General features: G+C 47.2%; 1 long non-coding RNA gene across 1 annotated transcript in view; it reads right to left on the bottom strand.

Annotated features, from left to right (window-relative positions):
• The window catches only part of LOC306665629, a 70953-nt gene extending 55391 nt beyond the window's left edge, over positions 1 to 15562 (bottom strand). The window contains exons 1-2 of the long non-coding RNA XR_013765095.1: positions 14634 to 15562; positions 13583 to 13786 (exon numbers count right to left, since the gene is read on the bottom strand). This is a non-coding gene — a long non-coding RNA (uncharacterized lncRNA). The remainder of the gene's footprint in view (positions 1 to 13582; positions 13787 to 14633) is intronic.
• Between the last annotated feature and the right edge of the window lie 448 nt (positions 15563 to 16010).

Below are 16010 nucleotides of genomic sequence, written 5' to 3' on the forward strand. Positions count from 1 at the left end.
TGTTCGATGTACTCAGAGGACCAAACCTATCCACAACAATCATTTTGGAGCCCATTCATATGAATGTTCTCCTTAAAGTTAAACAGGCCATTGACCTTTCCTGTTTGAGGAGATATAACCCTTCCTTGCCTCTAACCCTCTACATCTTCAGGGGAAAATCCCTTCTCACAGGCCTCCTGGTGCAAGAAGGGAAACCCATCCATTGGATTCACCTGTCGGTTGGGGGAATACTCCGAGTCTATGCCAGTTTGGATCAACTTGCAGATTGCATTATGAAAGGCAGGGACCTATCTCTCTGCCTTTTTGGCCATCAGCCCCATGCACTTATTGTTCCTTTTTTGCTAGCTGATTTTACCTGGCTACAAAGAAACAACAACCGCATTGCAATCACCATGAAGGGATTCTTTGGACAGGTTGATTGCCACTATGGCCCCTATAAATGGATGAGCTCTTTTTCACAATTGGATTGGGCAGCACCCAGACATATTTTACTGGAAGCTAACCCCTGCTATCCCACCATTTTCTCAGATGGAGAAAAAGGAGGAGCAGCAATAGTCATTTTTCCACCTTTCATGCAGGGTAACGAGAATCCCAAAACAATCATCCATGAGACACAAGGTTCAGAGCAATTCAAGGAGCTCTATGCTATCATCCTAGCCCTAAGTGAAATACAAGAGGCATTCAACTTATTTGCTGATAGCCTCTATATTGCTAACCTACTCCCCAACCTTCCCTGGTCTTATATTAAACTGGATGATAATCCCATTACCCCTTTAATGACTCAATCAAGGAATCTATTAAAACTAAGAACCAAACCTATATTCCTGCAACACCTTTGGGGACACCAACATCTCCCTGGCATCCTGTCTAAAGGAAATGCCCTTGCTGATTCCTTAGCTTCCACCCTTCAGACTTATTCTGTCCAGGAGGAAGCTACTGCCTTTCATGAACTTACTCATGTTAACTGGCGAGGCTTACACCATAGATATCCTCAGGTACCCATTAAGGAACCCCAAAAGATTATCTAAACATGTAAATCTTGTTCACCTTTTCTACAAGTACCTCCTTGCAAGAAGCCAGAGTCAATCCCCATGGATTAGCACCTAACCATCTGTGGCAAATGGATGCCACTCATTATACTCCCTTTGGAAAGCTCAAATACATCTTTGTAACTATTGATACCTTTTCACATGCCTGCTGGGCCACGAACCATGCCGGGGAAAAGACAAAACATGCTATAAGCCATTTGCTACAATGTTTTGCTGTTCTTGGCCTCCCTAAACAACTCAAGACTGATAACAGCCCTTGCTTTGCCAGTAAATCATTCTCCACATTTGTAGAGCCCTGGAGCATCCAGCATAATACAGGTATACCCCATAATTTCACTGGTCAAGCAATTGTTGAATGATAGAACAGAACCTTAAAAACCCAACTAACAAAACAAAAAGGGGGAATATCATCCCCCCATGATCAATTATGGATGGCACTATGAACTTTAAATATTTTAAATTTTTCCAAAAATGATCATTTCTCTCCATTCCAAAAGCATTGGACAGCCACAATAAAATATCACACCATTAAAGTCCGATGGAAGGACCCTCTCACAGGGGCCTGGAGAGGTCCTGACCCTCTCCTGACTGTTGGAAGGGGGTTTGGATGTGTATTTCCTGTTGATGAGGACAAGCCCATTTGGGTCCCTGCAAAGAACATCAAATATCACCCCCCTCCAAATGACATCCTCCCCTCACAAAATGGTAATACTGACCCAAGGAGTTCCACCTCTTGAGGTATGGTATTCTCTTGTCTTTGACAGGTATGCAAAAACCTTGGTGGACTCTTTGCCTCCTCATCATCTCTCTGTTGGTGTTCATTAGTGCAACCATCATCCAAGCTTTCTTGGAGCGCCTGGAGCTATACCATAAGTATCAAAACCATACTAAACCCTAAATCCCTCAGCTTACCATGGGACCTTTACTTCCCCTTATGATCCTCGTGATCACATACGAGCCCCTTATTCAAGCTAGTCTTTTTTTAATTTTAATTAAAAATCATAAATTTACATAGGGCAATGTTGTTTGATTCATTCTGTTATTTTTCCTTTCCCCCCTCCCCCCACCCCTCTTTTCCCTCTATACATTCCTTTCTTCCTCCATTCTTACCACCCTCCTTATCCCTAACCCTAAACCTAACCCTAACCCTAACACTAACCCCTCCTAACCTCCCATATGTCCTCATACGCTTATCAGCGAGATCATTCGTCCTTTAGTTTTTTGAGATTGGCTTATCTCATTTAGCATGGTATCCTCCAATTTCATCCATTTGCCTGCGAATGCCATAATTTTGTCATTCCTCATGGCGGAGTAATATTCCATTGTATATATATGCCACAGTTTCTTTATCCATTCATCAACTGAAGGGCATCTGGGTTGGTTCCACAATCTGGCTATAGTGAATTGAGCAGCTATGAACATTGATGTGGCTGTATCTCTGTAGTATGCTGATTTTAAGTCCTTTGGGTATAGGCCAAGGAGTGGGATAGCTGGGTCAAATGGTGGTTCCATTCCACGCTTTCTGAGGAATCTCCATACTGCTTTCCAGAGTGGCTGCACTAGTTTGCAACCCCACCAGCAATGTACGAGTGTACCTTTTTCCCCACATCCTCGCCAACACCTATTGTTGCTTATGTTCTTGATAATCACCATTCTAATTGGGGTGAGATGAAATCTTAGGGTAGTTTTGATTTGCATTTCTCTTATTACTAGAGATGTTGAACATTTTTTCATATATCTGTGATTGCTTGTACATCTTCTTCTGTGAAGTGTCTGTTCATTTCCTTAGCCCATTTGTTGATTGGATTATTTGTATTCTTGGTGTAGAGTTTTTTGAGTTCTTTATAGATTCAGGATATTAGCACTCTATCTGAAGTATGAGTGGCAAAGATATTCTCCCACTCTGTAGGTTCTCTCTTCACATTACTAATAGTTTCCTTTGCTGAGAGAAAGCTTTTTAGTTTGAATCTATCCCAGTTGTTGATTATTGCTTTTATTTCTTGTGCTATGGGAGTCCTGTTAAGGAAGTCTGCTCCTAAGCCAACAAGTTGAAGGTTTGGACCTACTTTTTCTTCTATAAGATGCAGGGTCTCTGGTCTGATTCTGAGGTCCTTGAGCCATTGTGAGTTGAGTTTTGTGCAGGGTGAGAGATAGGGGTTTAATTTCATTCTGTTGCATATGGTTTTCCAGTTTTTCCAGCACCATTTGTTGAAGAGGCTATCTTTTCTCCATTGCATATTTTTGGCACCTTTGTCTAGTATGAGAAAATTGTATTTATTTGGGTTTGTGTCTGTGTCCTCTATTCTGTACCATTGATCTACCTGTCTATTTTGCTACCAATACCATGCCATTTTTGTTACTATTGCTTTGTAATAGAGTTGAAGATCTGGTATTGCGATACCCCCTGTTTCACTCTTTCTACTGAGGATTGCTTTAGCTATTCTGGGTTTCTTATTCTTCCAGATGAATTTCATAATTGCTTTATTTCTGTAAGGTACATCATTGGGATTTTAATTGGAATTGCATTGAATCTATATAGCACTTTTTGTAGTATGGCCATTTTGACAATATTAATTCTTCCTATCCATGAACATGGGAGATCTTTCCATCTTCTAAGGTGTTCTTTAATTTCTTTCTTTAGTGTTCTGTAGTTCTCATTGTAGAGGTCTTTCACCTCTTTTGTGAGATTGATTCCCAAGTATTTTATTTTTTTTTGATGCTATTATGAATGGGGTAGTTTTTCTAATTTCTCTTTCTGAAGATTCATCACTTACGTATAGAAATGCATTGGATTTATAAGCATTGATCTTGTAACCTGCTACTTTACTGAATTCACTTATGAGTTCTAAGAGTTTTCTGGTGGAATTTCCTGGTTCCTCTAAATATATAATCATGTCATCAGCGAACAGGGATAGTTTTGAGTTCCTCTTTTCCAATTCATATCCCTTTAATTTCTTTGGTTTGTCTAATTGCTCTGGCTAGAGTCTCAAGAACAATGTTGAATAGAAGTGGTGAAAGAGGGCATCCCTGCCTTGTTCCAGTTTTTAGGGGGAATGCTTTCAGTTTTTCACCATTTAGAATGATATTGGCCATGGGCTTAGCACAGATGGCCTTCACAATGTTAAGGAATGATCCCACTACCCCAATTTTTTCTAGTGTTTTGAGCATGAAGGGATGCTGTGTTTTATCAAATGCTTTTTCTTCATCTATTGAAATAATAATGTGATTCTTAACTTTTAGTCTGTTGATATGGTGAATGACATTTATTGATTTCCTGATGTTGAACCAACCTTACATCCCTGGGATAAAACCCACTTGATCGTGGTGCACTATCTTTTTAATATATTTTTGTATGCGATTTGCTAAAATTTTGTTGAGAATTTTTGTGTCAATGTTCATTAATGATATCAGTCTGAAATTTTCTTTCCTCGATGTATCTCTGTCTGGTTTAGGTATCAGGGTGATATTGACTTCATAGAATGAGTTTGGGAGGGTTCCCTCCTCTTCTATTTTATGGAATACTTTGAGAAATATTGGAATGAGCTCTTCTTTAAAGGTTTTGTGGAACTTGACTGAGAACCCATCTGGTCCTGGACTTTTCTTTGTTGGTAGGCTTTTGATGACCTCTTCTATTTCATTGCTTGAAATTGATTTATTTAAGTTGTGTATGTCTTCCTCATTCAGTTTAGGTACTTCATATGTCTCTAGAAACTTGTTGATGTCTTCGAGGCTTTCTGTTTTGTTGGAGTATAGATTTTCAAAATAGCTTCTAATTATGTTTTGTATTTCACTCGTGTCTGTTGTGATATTTCCTTGTTCATCCCGAATTTTAGTAATTTGAGTTTTCTCCCTCTCTTTGTTAACGTGGCTAAGGGTTTATCAATTTTGTTTATTTTTTCAAAGAACCAACTATTTATTTTGTTAATTTTTCTGATTGTTTCTTTTGTTTCAATTTCATTGATTTTGGCTCTGATTTTAACTATTTCCTGTCTTCTACTACTTTTGGTGTTGGTCTGCTCTTCTTTTTCTAGGGCTTTGAGCTGTAATGTTAAATCATTTATTTGTTGATTTCTACTTTTTTTGTTGAATGTGCCCCATGAAATAGATCTTCCTCTAAGTACTGCTTTCATAGTGTCCCAGAGATTTTGATATGATGTGTCTTTGTTCTCATTTACTTCTAAGAATTTTTTTATTTCCCTCCTGATGTCTTCTGTTATCCATTCATCATATAAAAGTGTATTATTTAATCTCCAAGTATTGGAGAAGTTTCTGTTTTTTATTCTGTCATTTATTTCTAATTTCAGTCCATTATGATCTGATAGAGTACAAGGTAGTATCTCTATCTTCTTGTATTTGCTAACAGTAGCTTTGTGGCATAAAACATGGTCTATTTTAGAGAAGGATCCATGTGCTGCTGAGAAGAAAGTGTATTCGTTCTTTGTTGGATGGTATATTCTATATAAGTCAGTTAAGTATAAATTGTTGATTGATTATTGAGATCTATGGTTTCTTTATTCAATTTTTGTTTGGACAATGTATACAGTGGTGAGAGAGGTGTGTTGAAATCACCTAGTATTATTGTGTTGTGGTCTATTTGATTTCTGGAATTGAGAAAGATTTGTTTGACGTACATGGATGAGCCAATGTTCGGGCCATAGATATTTATGATTGTTATGTCTTGCTGATTTATGCTTCCCTTAAGCAGTATGTAATGTCTTTCTTTATCCCTTCTGAGTAGTTTTGGCTTGAAGTCCACATTATCTGAAATAAGGATGGATACTCCAGCTTTTTTGCTGTGTCCGTGTGCATAGTATGTTTTTCCCATCCTTTCACCTTTAGTCTATGGGTATCTCTTTCTATGAGATGGGTCTCTTGCAGGCAGCATATTGTTGGATTTTTCTTTTTAATCCAATCTGCCAGTCTATGTCTTTCAATTGATGAGTTCAGGCCATTAACATTCACAGTTATTATTGTGATATGATTTGTATTCCTAGTCATTGGATTCATTTTTGTTTTTTTGACATGATTTGGTTCCTCCTTTATTTGGCTATTCCTTTAGGCTAGTTCCTCCTGTTGCTGATTTACATCGTTGTTTTTCATCTCTTTCTCATGGAATATTTTGCTGAGAATGTTCTGTAATGCCAGCTTTCTTTTTGTAAATTCCTTTAGCTTTTGTTTATCATGGAAGGATCTTATCTCATCGTGAAATCTGAAAGTAAGTTTTGCTGGGTATAAAATTCTTGGTTGGCATCCATTTTCTTTCAGGGCTTGGTAAATGTTGTTCCAGGCCCTTCTAGCTTTTAGGGTCTGGATTGAAAAATCTGCTGATATTCTTATTGTTTTCCCTCTGAATGTAGTCTGATTCTTTTTCTCGCAGCCTTTAAAATTCTGTCTTTATTTTGAATGTTAGGTATTTTCATAATAATGTGCCTTGGTGTAGGTCTGTTGTAATTTTGCATATTTGGAGTCCTATAAGCCTCTTGTACTTTGTTTTCCATTTCATTCTTCAGATTTGGAAAATTTTTTGATATTATTTCATTGAATAGATTGTTCATTCCTTTGGTTTGTTTCTCTAAGACTTCCTTAATCCCAATAATTCTTAAATTTGGCCTCTTCATGATATCCCATAATTCTTGTAGATTCTGTTCATGATTTCTTACCATCTTCTCTGTTTGGTCAACCTTGTTTTCAAGATTAAATATTTTGTCTTCAATATCTGAGGTTCTGTCTTCTAGGTGATCTATCCTATTGTTTATGCTTTCTATGGCATTTTTAACTTTGTTTATTGTTTCCTTCATATCAAGGATTTCCGTTTGTTTTTTTTTTCAGTATCTCTAACTCTTTATTGAAATGCTCTTTTGTTTCCCTTATTTGCTCTTTTAACCGTTGATTAGTGCATTCATTTAATGCCTGCATTTGTTCTTTCATCTCCTCGTTTGCTTCCCTGATTGTTTTAATTATGTACATTCTGAACTCCCTTTCGGACATTTCTTTTGCTGTGCTGTCATTGGGTTTTATTGATATAGTATCTAGGTTTGTTTCAGACATTTTCTTCCCTTGTTTTCTCATATTGTTCAGATGTCAGTGGGACTTTGTGATATTGTAGATTTCCTCTATTGGCTTATAGTGACCCTGTAGATTTCCAATGTATCACCTACCAGCCTTCAGTAGCCAGAAGTCTTGGATTAATTTGATAATGCAGTGCTTCCGAAGAACGCTGCCCCTAGCCCGCTACTGGTTCCAGGGAGAGAGACCTGGAGAGGTCTCTTGCTGCCCAGCCCTGGTCCCAGAGGCTGGTTGTAGGTCGGAGGTCTCCACTGGCTTGGGGACTTGTGGCTGGCTCTGTGTAGACAGGCTGTCACTGGGCGGTTTGCCCCGAGAAACTAGCCTAGAGAGGCGCTTCCTGCCAAAGGGAGCTGGGCTGCTTGGGGAAGTCCCTGGCGCCCTGTGCTGGTCACTGAAGCAACCTGCGGGTGGGCCGGAGCTGGCAGCGGGGCGGGCCGGAGCTGGCCACGCTGCTTCTGTGCAGAAGGGCTCTCACTGGGGGCCTGTTCTAAGAGGTTGGAGGATCTGTCCCTGTGGGAGGAGCCCACACCAGACTGCACAGAGCTGCCTGGGGAAGATGCTATCTGCCCTGTCCTACTCTAATAAGCCACTCAAATCCGGGCCTGCCACCCAGCTGAGCTTCGCTGGGTGGGGGAGACTCACTCCGTGGTTCTATTTTAGTCTGAGTCTCTCAATGCCTCCCCTTCTTGAATCCTGTGTTCTGGGGCGACTGAAGATGCAGTCACCCTCTAGTCTGCCATCTTGGATTGCCCGGTGGAAAAAGCCTGCAGCTGGAGGGGGACAAGGCTGCCTGGAGAGGTCTCTGGCTGCCCAGCCCTGGTCCCAGAAGCTGCTTGTGTGTCGGATGTCTCCGCTGGCTTGGGGACTTATGGCTGGCTCTGCTTCGAGAGAGGCTCTCTCTGGGTGGTCTGCCCCCGGGAAGCTAGCCTAGAGAGACGCTTCCCGCTGGAGGGGGCTGGGCTGCTTGGGGGAGTCCCTGGCGCCCTGTGCTGGTCTCTGAAGCAAACTGCGGGCGGGCCGGCTGGCAGTGGGGCGGGCCAGAACTGGCCACGCTGCTTCTGTGCAGAAGAGCTCTCACTGTGGGGCCTGCTCGGGCCAGAACTGGCCACGCTGCTTCTGTGCAGAAGAGCTCTCACTGTGGGGCCTGCTCGGTGAGGCTGGAGGATCTGTCCCTGTGGGAGGAGCCCACCGCCAGACTGCACAGAGCTGCCTGGGGGAGACACTATCTGCCCTATCCCACTCGAATCTGTGCCTGCCACCCAGCTGAGCTTCGCTGGGTGGGGGAGACTTACCCTGTGGTTCTATTTTAGTCCGAGTCTCTCAATGCCTCCCCTTCTTGAATCCTGGGTTCTGGGGCGACTGGAGATGCAGTCACCCTCTAGTCTGCCAACTTGGATCGCCCCGTGGAAAAAGCCTGCAGCTGGAGGGGGACAAGGCTGCCTGGAGAGGTCTCTGGCTGCCCAGCCCTGGTCCCAGAAGCTGCTTGCGTGTTGGAGGTCTCCACTGGCTTGGGGACCCGTGGCTGGCTCTGCGTCGGGAGGCTTTCACTCAAGCTAGTCTTTATTATCATTTTAAAGACCCATGTCAGGATTGCCTGATTGTTTCCTCCCTACTTACTCATTGCTATATATCAAAAAAGTCCTGCCAACCTTTTCATTCATTCCCTCACAGTAAATGGGCTGCCACAGTTCTTCGATCAGGGTGTCACAGCATGTTAAATTAGGTGACAATGCCTGCTGTGCTAAGCTGGCTCCCATTCCCCCTCAACCTTCAGGACCCCCATCTTGTCCTGAAGCATGTAACTCTTACTACACCTTTATGCCAGCCTTTTGCCATGAAGAAGCTCAACAATGTTTGCACTCATCAGGCATTGTGCTTTGGACTAGTGTATCCTCTGGGTCAAATGGAGGTATTGGCCAACAATGCCCCAGTGAAAAATTCCAAACCATGTGCTGGACCCACCTCCCTCAAGCAGGAATGAGTGATGGGGGAGGAGTGCAATAATGAGCACAAAACCAACACATTCAAAAGGTCATACAAAAGTTAGTGGGTCCCAGTCCTTTCCCTGTCTATCACCCCTTATCCCTGCCCGAATTGAAGGGAGAACTTGGTCTTGACCCAGGCAGGAACTCAAAACCTTCTGCAAGCCACTTTTTGCTCTTGAACCTCACTAATCCTCCCCTTGCTGATGATTGCTGGCTGTGCCTTCGTAATGGGCCCCTTCAGGCCACTGCTGTCTTGGTAAAATGAATCCTCAGACTTTACATCTGATTGCCATATCTTCCCCCCCCAACCCACAGGTATTTCTTCCTTTCCTTAATAACTCTCAGGTGAACTGTTACCTTCCCGCATCTCACTCTAATACATCTGAAAATATGGGAACCCTTAACCTCTTGGTGTGTGCACAGAACATCACCATTGTGCACTCAGAAAAGCCTATATGCACCCCAAATGGAACAATCTTTTTCTGTGGAGGCCTTGTCTCTAATGTTCTCCCCAGTAACTGGACGGGGCTATGTGCACTTGCACTCTTATTTCCAGACCTCAATATCCTCCCCAACAATCAATCTTTACCCATACCACCGATGGAACACTTCAATCCTCGACCCAGAAGAGCTATTCAAGCCCTCCCCTTGTTTCTTGGGATAGGAGTAGCCACTGGAGTCGGAGCCAGAGTTTCCAGCCTAAGCACCTCTCTTACTCTATATAATAAACTTTCACAACAATTAATAGATGACATGCAATCAGTGGCTAGTACAATCTTAGACCTACAGGCACAATTAGATTCCCTTGCAGCAGTGGTCCTACAACATGGAAGAGGATTAGATTTACTAATGCCAGGAAAGGAGGACTTTGCTTGTTTCTTCAGGAGGAATGCTGATTTTATGCCAATTGGTCCGAAATTGTCCATGACAAGGTCAAACAACTGCAAGAAAATCTGGAAAAACAGCATACAGAGCTTCAATCTAGCTTCTTCTGGACGTGCTTACATGGCTGACTCCCTTATTACTTCCCCTGCTTGGTCCCCTTTTCCTTTTCCTTATGGCACTTATCTTTGGCCCCTGCATTTTCAATAAGGTCATACAGTTCATACAGAAATGTTTGGAGGCCGTGCAATTAATGAATGTCCAAGTACAATACCAACGGCTAGCCACTAGTTATGAGGAGGCATATGATGATGATGCAAGGTTGACCCTGGAGACCCCTTGAGCCAATGACAGGTAAGATCCCAGATTTGCTGGGACAACCTAAGACAGGCTCATGATGAGCGCCCCCCAGAGCTGTTGAAATGCTGTGGAGTATTCAAAGATGGGGAAAATCTCTAAAAGAGGAGACAACCTAAGACAGAAGCTCCACCTTCCAACTGGCTCCAGGGGGGGACAAACCCTATAATGGCAACTGCACCCTCATGGCGACCCCCTCCTCATACGTGGCACTGCCTGACTCACCAAAAGTTTACTCAGACTTGCTTGTACTGCCGCCCTCCCCTGGAACCTGGAAAGTATGTTCTTACTCAGCAACCAGTTATGTGTAACTCCCTGGTTGGTCTGCTTATCTCCATCCCCTACTGTCAGGGATTGGTTAGCAGCAGTTCCGCAAACATGATCAGCTTGTGCTTGCCATATAGTCCTATGGAACTCTCCCCTTTGTGAATCCCCCATGCCTTGCTAACTTTAAAGCTAATTGGCTCCCACCTAGCCCCCACCCTACATAAAAGCTGTGTAACTTCCTCAATAAATGAGTTTCTGCTTTGCCACATGCGCTGACAGACCTCTGGACGCTGGTGTGATTGTTTAGCTGCTGACACTCATCATCCTGCTCGGCCCCATATTCTCCTTTGGGTGGGCCCTATGGAGATACATCGGACCTTGTTGCTCAACAAGGAGCAACAAACAGTGTGTTCCAGTTGTGGGAGCTGAGGGCAGAGGCACGGCAGGACAGACCACGCTGGGACCCACAGGCACTCTCGTGCAGACACATAGCCTGTCATAAGCCTCCCCACCTTCCTAGCCCTCCCGCCAGCTTGCCTGTCCTGGGTGGGCTCCCCACCCACAGGCAGAAGGGCTGACAGATCCAACCTCTGGCAGTGTCAGCAGCCAGCCTGTGCAGGGCCCAGCAGGTGGCAACCATCCACTCAGCAGACACGACCACAGAGCATAAGTGAGCTCAGCACTGCTTTTCCCTCTACAGTGAGGAAGCGGGCTCAGAGGTGAGGATGAACCTCAAGCAATAGAGCAAAAGGAACCAGGCGGCCTGGAAAGGTGGAGAGGGTGGCAGAGCCTGGGTGGGGCTGGCGAGGACCTGGAGCTGCTGGCTTTGTCCTTGGACACCTTCCTCTTCTTGTAGGAAGAGCCGGGGGTGTCAGCATCCTCACTGGCTTCCTACCTGATGGTGGATGGCAGCACATGCAGCATCTTGCCCTGTGGGAACAGGGGAGGAAATGGGCAAGCTGCCCTCCCACCCTCCAGCCCTGCACTCCAGTGGGCCTCCTGTCTAGTGAGGCCTCCTGTCCTAAACAAGTTAGACCCAGGACCAGACTTGCAGGAGGAAAGGGACAGCAGATGGAGCAGACACATGATTACTCTTGGTCCAGCTAGCACTGGGGTACCCAACACGGCCATGCCAAGGGAAAGCTGCCCCTCTGTGATACACCATAGCCCCTCACACTGTGCCCCCAGGCCCTGCACAGGGAGAACATGAGCGGCTGTGGGTGGTCCAGGTCTGGCCTAGAGCCCACAAGGTCTATACACTGTGAATGAAGGTGCACTGGAGGGGAGGGGGCCTGGGCACATCACAAGGTGACCCTGAAGAGCAGAGCTCCCTGTATTCCACAGTGCCATCCCTCCTCTGTCACCAGGCTCGGTGACCCGGGCGGGCTCATGACCAACCTCACCTGGAATACCTACCTATCCACTGCCACGTAGGCCTTCACTGCGTGCTCTGGGAACATGAATGTGACGAAGGCAAAGCCCTTGGGATTTCTTGGTCAGGCTGTTGATTGGGTAGTGCAGCTCTGACAGGGGACCTGAGGACAGGAGAGCGTCAGTTGTCTGGGTTTGAGCTGGGCCCAAGCTTGAAGGAAAGTGCCGGGCACTAAGGGTCGGCCAGACAAACACAGCACAACTGCTGTGCACTGGCCATGTCCACTCAGCCCAAGGGAAGGATGGTGACTGCCAGCCATGAGGCTCACCTCCAGGTCAAGGGTGTCATTTCCCAGTCCCCTCGCACTGACTCTAAGAGAAGCAAGGAGGAAGGTGTCAGGCTGCACCTGGCTCCACGGCCTGCTGAGCACAGCCTGTCCTGGGCAGTGGCCTCACCCACACAGGCCTCTTCCTCTCACCTGTGAATGGCACAACAGTCACCCACACACAGTGGCCTTGAGGATCCAAGAGTTAGTGTGCAGTCACTACCCAGGGCCTGCCACATAAGTGTTCATGACACCGTCCCTCTCAGAGGACACTGTCTGCAGTGGTTCCACTCTGAATACCAGGTGGGGACACATCCCAATGGATACCTGCAGTCTGTGGTATGTCCCTCCCATCCACCCAGATCTTCTGTGTGGCCAGGGCACCAGCCCATGGGAGGACCTGGGGAGCAGGACAGCGTGGACAGACCTTCAGATCTCATCACCTGGCCTGCAAGCAGGTTCCACTTGGGACCTCTGTGCTGTCCTTGGCCTGAGCCACACTCACATGGCCTTACTGATCCTCCACACCCAGGCCAGCCTCCTGGGAGACAAGGGCATTGGCAGCATCTCCAGAGCACAGATTCACCTGCACTGTGAGCCCACCTTCCTCCCCTCGACAAACAGTCACTGTTGACCAAGATCAACTATGGGCCTGCAAGTTCCCAGCCCAAGAAGTAACAGCAGCAAAAACAAAGATGGCCCTGGCTGTTGTCTCTTCTTGGAAGCTTTGTTTGCTTGGCAAGACTTGAGAAAGAAAAGCATTCCCAGGCAGGAGCATGGTGGGTGGGGAGGGCTGGGCGGCTGCTGGATTCCAACACCAGAAGCCAAGGAATCTCAGGAAAATGCCTCCATCACTCCTGCTCTGCATTTGGATGGTGAGAGCTAAGGAATCAAGTTCTGCAGGGCATGCTGGTTATGCCTGTGGTCCCAGCAACTTGGGAGGCTGAGGCAGGAGGATCATGGCCAGCCTCGTGGACTTACCAAGATAGTCTCAATTTAAAAAATAAAAAAAACTGGGGATGTAGCTTGGTGGCAGAGCAAACCTGGGTTCAATCCCCAGTGCCATTTAAAAAAAAAAAGGAATCCAAAGTCAAGTTCAGAAAGCAGAAGATGCCAGTAGATCTGCAGTGAGGACAGAGAGCCCTGTTTTCAGATGAGGAAACCAGCTGAAGCCACTGCCCAAGGTCAAGAGCAAGTGGGAGGCAGACTGGGCTGACCCAGCCAAGTGGGAGCCAGGCACAGCAGGGGCCTACATGCGTAGCCAGGAGCAGAGCCCTACCTTAGCGGGAGAAGAGGACCTCCAGGTCCTCCTCGGTGCTGGTGTAGGGCAGGTTGCACCAAAAGAGCCTCCTGGAGTCGGCCAGGTCCTCCTCCTCCTCGTTCTTCCCGAGTGTCCGGCCTTGCCAGGGCTACACTCTGTTCTGCAGGGGCCCCTTGGCTGTGGGCACGTGCTTCTCCCTGAACACCTTGATGTAGCATCCACCTGCAGGAGGAGAGGGTCCAGGGAGCCTGGGACTTGACACACCTGGCTGGGGTCCCAGGTCCTGGCTGCAGGCTGCCAGATGCTCCAGCTGGGAAAGGTGATGGGCCTGGCAGCAGGCTCTGTAGCGGGGCAGCAGCCTGAGCCCCTGGGACCTCACCTAGCCTGCCAGCATGGCCTTGGCCCTTGGAGCCTGCTGTCCCAGGCCAAGTGACATGTCCTCTGAACTCTGAGCCCACTCTGGCACTGCTGGTGGCTCTGCCTAGGGAAAGGTCTCATGTGACAGCCTGACCCTGAACAATCGCCTGCTGGTGAGCAGGTTGTAAAAACCACCCTGCATGTGTAAGGAGGCCACAGGGATGGCCTGCCTCCACCCGCACTGCAAGGGCTTGATGGATACCTTCCCCTGACCTGCCAGCAGGACTCCTGGGGACCTCTGTCTACCCTGACACAATGCATCCCCAGGAGTCCATGGCTGGGTCCAATCACCATCCCTGCCAGAGAGGGTGGAGGACCATGTCCCAGCTTGGGGAAGGTGCCCTTGCTGCACTCCACCAACACTGCCCAGAGGCCAAGCCTGTTCCTCACTCCAGGAGGCCCAACAGTTGCCCCACTGGAGACCTGCCTCCTCCAACCCCAGCCCTCGCCACTGCCCTGACCGCCTGTACTGCCCAGGGCCATGTGCCTGCTCACGGGCTCCAGCGCTGCCTGCCTCTCCACAGTCACTCTCTTTCCTGCTGTACCCTCAGAGCCCTCAGCGTCAGGTGGGAGGAAAAGCTTGGCACAGATGTACATGAAGGAGCCCATGAGGGAACAAGGAGCCTGAGGGGCCCTGCCAGTGCCCCCTTACCCATGTATGCCCTGTCGCACTTTAGGGCTTTCTTCACTTTCTCTTTGCTGCTGAAATCTACAAAGACGTACCCTGAGGGGGACCAGGACAAAGGTAACTGCAGGCTCTGCAGACACAGGGAGTCACTGGGGACGCCACACCTGGCTCGGGGCAGAGGCTGGAAGCCTCCAAAGCACACCCACCTCCCTCCCCACCAGGCCAAACTCCCTTTTGAGGAGCCCTCCACTCCCGCCTGGCTTGGTGGACGAAGGTGCCAGATGCCAGGAGTCAGAAACAAGGGCCTTTCTGCCTCCCTCTCAGCCTCAGCCCTTCCCTGACCAGGTTCTGCAAAGGAGAAATGCTCATGACGGTCCCTTGATCCAACCTAGCACTGGGGGACTGGACTCTGTGACCACCCTCCCAGTGCCAACTTCCCTCCAACCATGCCCCCTGCATCTGGGCAGCCAGATCCAGGGCTCCAAGGCCAGGGGTGGAGGCTCACTGCCCAGAGCAGCCACCTGGGGGCAGCACCACGCATGCTCAGAGTAAAGCGCTGCCCTCCAGCACCACTCCTGGGAAGCAACAGAGGCTGTGACTCACACAGCACCAGCAGGTGGGGGGGGGGTCTTTCCTGATCATGGGAGGCCTCCACAGCCTCAGCCTCATGGGGCCTCTACCTGTGGAGCCTCAGAGCAGCACCCTGTCTGTCTATGCCAACATCTTCTGCCAGCATGAACTCAGCCCAGCAAACCCAGAACTGCTGGCCTCTATCTAAACAGATGGGGGAACCTGCCAGAAGAGCGAAGGCTGGGCAAGGAGAAACAGGTGAAGATTCTGATACTCTCCACCAGGCTGCCAGAGGCAGGAAGGAGGCCATCAGAGTCGTGTCCCTACCAGGGTAGAGAGAGGACCACTACCAGGAGAGGAGACATGCCCCGCCTTGTGCCAGCCTCCCTGACTCCACCCAGCTCCCAGACCTCACCTGTCTTGTTCCCATGCATGTTCCTCACTATCTAAATGGCCAATGGCTTCAGGGGTGCCAGGAATTCCATGACATTCTTCTGCAGGGAGAAGTTTGGCTCCTGATCAGTGCAACAAGAAAAGTGCGGCCCAGTAAAGAGAGGAGGGGCAAAGTACTGAATCGGAAAAGAAAACAGGGTGATTACGGTTCTGCTTTCAGTTATACTCATCTTTTCTCTGTCATAAAATAGAAGAATTGGAAAATAGAGATCAGAGAAGAAATGCATAACAACTATAGAATAGTAACATCATCACTGCTATTTTAAGGCATTGTATCTGACTTTTTATCTGAGGTTTTATTTTTTCTTTTCTTTTATACTTGGGGTGAAATCTAGCTTTTCTCACTTCAGTCTACAGCATAGATATCTGTCCATGATC

Source organism: Sciurus vulgaris (assembly GCF_902686455.1).
Source record: "Sciurus vulgaris genome assembly, chromosome: 7".
NCBI lineage: Eukaryota > Metazoa > Chordata > Mammalia > Rodentia > Sciuridae > Sciurus > Sciurus vulgaris.